The sequence below is a fragment of the Chrysemys picta genome, chromosome 16, assembly GCF_011386835.1.
Source record: "Chrysemys picta bellii isolate R12L10 chromosome 16, ASM1138683v2, whole genome shotgun sequence".
Lineage (NCBI taxonomy): Eukaryota > Metazoa > Chordata > Testudines > Emydidae > Chrysemys > Chrysemys picta.
Window position 1 is genome coordinate 2,348,145 of NC_088806.1, and position 6,446 is coordinate 2,354,590.

Here is a 6,446-nt window from a genome sequence, read left to right on the forward strand (position 1 = left end):
TACGGTGAGGGCAGAGCATTGGGGGTAGGGTTGGCTGTTGGGGTTACAGTGAGGGCAGAGCACTGCAGGGTCGGGTTGGCTCTTGGGGTTACGGTGAGGGCAGAGCATTTGGGGGGTAGGGTTGGATTTTGGGGTTACGGTGAGGGCAGAGCATTGGGGCTATTGTTGACTGTTGGGGTTACGGTGGGGGCAGAGCATTGGGGGGTCGTGTTGGATGTTGCGGTTACGATGAGGGCAGAGCATTGTGGGGTAAACTTGGATGTTGGGGTTACTGTGAGAGCAGAGCATTCAGTGGTAGTGTTCAGTGTTAGGGTTAACGTGAGGGCAGAGCATTGCGGGGGTAGGGTTGGCTGTTAGGGTTACAGTGGTGGCAGAGCTTTGGGGGTAGGGTTGTCTGTTTGGGTTATGGTGGGGCAGAGAATTGGGGGGTCGTATTGGATGTTGGGGTTACGGTGAGTGCAGAGCATTGGGGGTAGGGTTGGATGTTGCGGTTACGGGGAGGGCAGAACATTGCGGGGCGGGGTTGGCTGTTAGGGTGACAGTGGTGGCAGAGCATTGCGGTTAAGGTTGATTGTTAGGATTATGGTGAGGGCGGAGTACTGGGGAGTAGGGTTGGGTGTTGGAGTTACGGTGAGGGCAGAGCATTGGGTTGTACGGTTGGCTGTTGGGTTTATGGTGAGGGCAGAGCATTGAGGGGTATGCTTGGGTGTTAGGGTTATGGTGAGGGCAGAGCATAGGGGGTAAGGTTAGATGTTGGGGTTACGATGAGGTCAGAGCATTGGAGGGTAGGGTTGGTTCTTAGGGTTACGGTGAGGGCGGAGCATTAGCTGGTAGGGTTGGGTGTTTGGGTTACAATGTGGGCAGAGGATTGGTGGTAGGGTTGTTTGTTGGGGTTACGGTGTGGACAGAGCATTGGGGGGTAAGGTAGGGTATTGGGGTTACAATGTGGGCAGAGCATTGTGGGGTCGTGTTGGATGTTGGGGTTACGGTGAGGGCTGAACATTGGGGGGTCGGTTTAGCTGTTGGCATTACGGTGAGTGCAGAGCACTGGGGGTAGGGTTGGATGTTGCGGTTACGGTGACGGCAGAGCATTCTGGCGTAGGGTTGATTGTTGGGGTTATGGTGAGGGCAGAGCATTGGAGGGTATGGTTAGGTGTTAGGGTTACGGTGAGGGCAGAGCATTGGTGGGTAGGGTTGCGTCTTGGGGTTACAATGTGGGCAGAGTATTGTGGGGTAGTGTTGGCTGTTGGGGTTACTGTGAGGACAGAGCATTGGGGGGTAGGGTTGGGTGTTGGGGCTATGGTGAGGGGAGAGCATTGCGGGTAGGGTTGTTTGTTGGGGTTACGGTGAGGGCAGAGCATTGGGTTGTACGGTTGGCTGTTGGGTTTATGGTGAGGGCAGAGCATTGAGGGGTATGCTTGGGTGTTAGGGTTATGGTGAGGGCAGAGCATAGGGGGTAAGGTTAGATGTTGGGGTTACGATGAGGTCAGAGCATTGGAGGATAGGGTTGGTTCTTAGGGTTACGGTGAGGGCGGAGCATTAGCTGGTAGGGTTGGGTGTTTGGGTTACAATGTGGGCAGAGGATTGGTGGTAGGGTTGTTTGTTGGGGTTACGGTGTGGACAGAGCATTGGGGGGTAAGGTAGGGTATTGGGGTTACAATGTGGGCAGAGCATTGTGGGGTCGTGTTGGATGTTGGGGTTACGGTGAGGGCTGAACATTGGGGGGTCGGTTTAGCTGTTGGCATTACGGTGAGTGCAGAGCACTGGGGGTAGGGTTGGATGTTGCGGTTACGGTGACGGCAGAGCATTCTGGCGTAGGGTTGATTGTTGGGGTTATGGTGAGGGCAGAGCATTGGAGGGTATGGTTAGGTGTTAGGGTTACGGTGAGGGCAGAGCATTGGTGGGTAGGGTTGCGTCTTGGGGTTACAATGTGGGCAGAGTATTGTGGGGTAGTGTTGGCTGTTGGGGTTACTGTGAGGACAGAGCATTGGGGGGTAGGGTTGGGTGTTGGGGCTATGGTGAGGGGAGAGCATTGCGGGTAGGGTTGTTTGTTGGGGTTACGGTGAGGGCAGAGCATTGGGGGGTAGGTTTGGATGTTGGGGTTACGGTGAGGGCAGAGCATTGGTCGGTAGAGTTGGCTGTTGGGGTCACGGTGAGGGCAGAGCATTGCGGGTAGGGTTGGGTGTTGGGGTTACGGTGAGTGCAGAGCATTGGGGGGTAGGTTTGGATGTTGGGGTTACAGTGAGGGCAGAGCATTCGGGGGTAGGGTTGGATTTTGGGGTTACGGTGGGAGCAGAGTATTGGGGGTCGTGTTGGATGTTGGGGTTACGGAGAGTCCCTGAGCACTGGGGGGGTCACTTTGGCTCTTGGTGTTACGGTTGAGTGCAGAGCACTGGGGGTAGGGTTGGATGTTGCGGTTACGGTGAGGGCAGAGCATTGTGGGGTAAAGTTAGATGTTGGGGTTACTGTGTGGGCAGAGCATTTGGTGGTAGTGTTGGGTGTTAGGGTTAAGGTGAGGGCAGAGCATTGAGGGTAGGGTTGGTTGTTGGGGTTACGGTGATGGCAGAGCATTCTGGCATAGCGTTAATTGTTGGGGTTACGGCGAGGTAGAGCATTGAGTCGTAGGGTTGGCTGTTGGGGTTATGGTGAGGGCAGAGCATTGGTGGGTAGGGTTGGCTGTTGGGGTGACGGTGAGGGCAGAGCATTGGAGTGTTGCTTTGGCTGTTGGCGTTACGGTGAGTGCAGAGCACTGGGGGTAGGGTTGGATGTTGCGGTTACGGTGAGGGCAGAGCATTGTGGGGTAAAGTTAGATGTTGGGGTTACTGTGTGGGCAGAGCATTCGGTGATAGTGTTGGGTGTTAGGGTTAAGGTGAGGGCAGAGCATTGAGGGTAGGGTTGGTTGTTGGGGTTACGGTGATGGCAGAGCATTCTGGCATAGCGTTAATTGTTGGGGTTACGGCGAGGGTAGAGCATTGAGTCGTAGGGTTGGCTGTTGGGGTTATGGTGAGGGCAGAGCATTGGTGGGTAGGTTGGCTGTTGGGGTGACGGTGAGGGCAGAGCATTGGAGTGTTGCTTTGGCTGTTGGCATTACGGTGAGTGCAGAGCACTGGGGGTAGGTTTGGATGTTGCGGTTACGGTGAGGGGCAGAGCATTGGGGGTAGGGTTGGATGTTGCGGTTACGGGGAGGGCAGAACATTGCGGGGTAGGGTGAGGTGTTGGGGTTACAATGTGGGCAGAGGATTGGGGGTAGGGTTGTTTATTGTGATTGCGGTGTGGACAGAGCATTGGGGGGTAGGGTAGGTTGTTGGGTTTACAATGTGGGCAGAGCATTGTGGGATAGGGTTGGCTGTTGGGGTTACGGTGAGGGCAGAGCATTGGGGGTAGGGTTGGCTGTTGAGGTTACGGTGGTGGCAGAGCATTCTGGCATAGCGTTGACTGTTGGGGTTACAGCGAGGGTAGAGCATTGAGTCGTAGGGCTGGCTGTTGTGGTTATGGTGAGGGTAGAGCATTGGTGGGTAGGGTTGGCTGTTGGGGTCACGGTGAGGGCAGAGCATTGGGGGGTAGGGTTGGGTGTTGGAGTTACAGTGAGTTCAGAGCATTCGGGGGGTAAGGTTCGGTGTTGGGGTTACAGTGAGGGCAGAGCATTGGTGGGAAGGTTTGGGTGTTGGGGTTACAATGTGGGCAGAGTATTGTGGGATAGGATTGGCTGTTGGGGTCACGGGGAGCGCAGAGCATTGGTGGGTAGGGTTGGCTGTTGGGGTCACGGTGAGGGCAGAGTATTGGTCGGTAGGTTTGGCTGTTGGGGTCATGGTGAGGGCAGAGCATTGCGGGTAGGGTTGGGTGTTGGGGTTACGGTGAGGGCAAAGGATTGGAGGGTAGGGTTGGCTGTTGGGGTTACGGTGAGTGCAGAGCACTGGGGGTAGGGTTGGATGTTGCGGTTACGGTGAGGGCAGAGCATTGGGAGGTAGGGTTGGCTGTTAGGGTTACAGTGGTGGCAGAGCATTGGGGGTTGGGTGGCTGTTTGGGTTATGGTGGGGGCAGAGCATTGGGGGGTCATATTGGATGTTGGGGTTACGGTGAGTGCAGAGCATTGGGGGTAGGGTTGGATGTTGCGGTTACGGGGAGGGCAGAACATTGCGGGGTAGGGTTGGCTGTTAGGGTGACAGTGGTGGCAGAGCATTGCGGGTAAGGTTGGTTGTTAGGGTTATGGTGAGGGCGGAGTACTGGGGAGTAGGGTTGGGTGTTGGAGTTACGGTGAGGGCAGAGCATTGGGTTGTACGGTTGGCTGTTGGGGTTATGGTGAGGGCAGAGCATAGGGGGTAAGGTTGAATGTTGGGGTTACAATGTGGGCACAGCATTGGAGGGTAGGGTAGGTTCTTAGGGTTACGTTGAGTGCAGAGCATTGTGGGGTAGTGTTGGGGGTTGGGTTTACAGTGAGGGCAGAGCATTGGGGGTAGGCTTGGGTGTTGGGGTTACGGTGAGCGCAGAGCATTCTGGCATAGGGTTGGTTGTTGGGGTTACGGTGAGGGCAGAGCATTGGAAGGTCGGGTTGGTTGTTGGGGTTACGGTGGGGGCAGAGCATTGGAGGGTCGGGTTGGTTGTTGGGGTTACGGCAAGGGCAGACCATTGGGGAGTAGGGTTGGTTGTTGGGGTTACGACGGGGGCAGAGCATTGGGGGGCAGGGTTGGGTGTTGGGATTACGGTGAGGGCAGCGTATTGGGGGTACGGTTCGATGTTGGGGTTTTGGTGAAGGCAGAGCATTTGGGGTAGGGTTGGTTGTTGCGGTTACGTTGAGGGCAGAGAATTGGAGGGTAGGGTTGGTTCTTAGGGTTACGGTGAGGGCAGAGTATTGGGGGTAGGGTTGGCTGTTGGGGTTACGGTGAGGGCAGAGCATAATTGGGTAGGGTTGAATGTTGGGGTTATGGTAGTGGCAGAGCATTGGGGGTAGGTTTGGTTGTTGGAATTACGGTGATGGCAGACCATTCTGGCGTAGGGTGATTGTAGGGGTTATGGTGAGTGCAGAGCATTGAGGGTAGGGTTGGGTGTTGGAGTTACGGTGAGGGCAGAGCATTGGGTTGTACGGTTGGCTGTTGGGGTTATGGTGAGGGCAGAGCATAGGGGGTAAGGTTGGATGTTGGGGTTACGGTGAGGGCAGAGAATTGGAGGGTAGGGTTGGTTCTTAGGGTTACGGTGAGGGCAGAGTATTGGGGGTAGGGTTGGCTGTTGGGGTTACGGTGAGGGCAGAGCATAATTGGGTAGGGTTGAATGTTGGGGTTATGGTAGTGGCAGAGCATTGGGGGTAGGTTTGGTTGTTGGAATTACGGTGATGGCAGACCATTCTGGCGTAGGGTTGATTGTAGGGGTTACGGTGAGGGCAGAGCATTGAGGGTAGGGTTGGGTGTTGGAGTTACGGTGAGGGCAGAGCATTGGGTTGTACGGTTGGCTGTTGGGGTTATGGTGAGGGCAGAGCATAGGGGGTAAGGTTGGATGTTGGGGTTACGGTGAGGGCAGAGCATTGGAGGGTAGGGTTGGTTCTTAGGGTACGGTGAGGGCAGAGCATTGAGGGTAGGGTTGGGTGTTGGGGTTACGGCAAGGGCAGACCATTGGGGAGTAGGGTTGGTTGTTGGGGTTACGACGGGGGCAGAGCATTGGGGGGCAGGGTTGGGTGTTGGGATTACGGTGAGGGCAGAGTATTGGGGGTACGGTTCGATGTTGGGGTTTTGGTGAAGGCAGAGCATTTGGGGTAGGGTTGGTTGTTGCGGTTACGTTGAGGGCAGAGAATTGGAGGGTAGGGTTGGTTCTTAGGGTTACGGTGAGGGCAGAGCATTCGGGGATAGGGTTGGCGGTAGGGGTTATGGTGAGGGCAGAGCATTGAGGGTAGGGTTGGGTGTTGGGGTTACAATGTGGGCACAGCATTGGAGGGTAGGGTAGGTTCTTAGGGTTACGTTGAGTGCAGAGCAGTGTGGGGTAGTGGTTGGGGGTTGGGTTTACAGTGAGGGCAGAGCATTGGGGGCTAGGGTAAGGTGTTCGGGTTACAGTGACAGCAGAGCATTCGGGGATAGGGTTGGCGGTAGGGGTTACGGTGAGGGCAGAGCATTCTGGCGTAGGGATCGTTGTTGGGGTTACGGTGGGGGCAGAGCATTGGTGGTAGGGTTGGCTGTTGGGATTATGGTGATGGCAGACCATTCTGGCGTAGGGTTGATTGTAGGGGTTATTGTGAGTGCAGAGCATTGGGGGTAGGTTTGGCTGTTGGGGTTACGGTGAGGGCAGAGCATTTGGGGTAGGGTTGGTTGTTGAGGTTACGATGAGGGCAGAGAATTGGTGGTAGGGTTGGTTCTTAGGTTTACGGTGAGGGCAGAGCATTGAGGGTAGGGTTGGGTGTTGGGGTTACAATGTGGGCACAGCATTGGAGGGTAGGGTAGGTTCTTAGGGTTACGTTGAGTGCA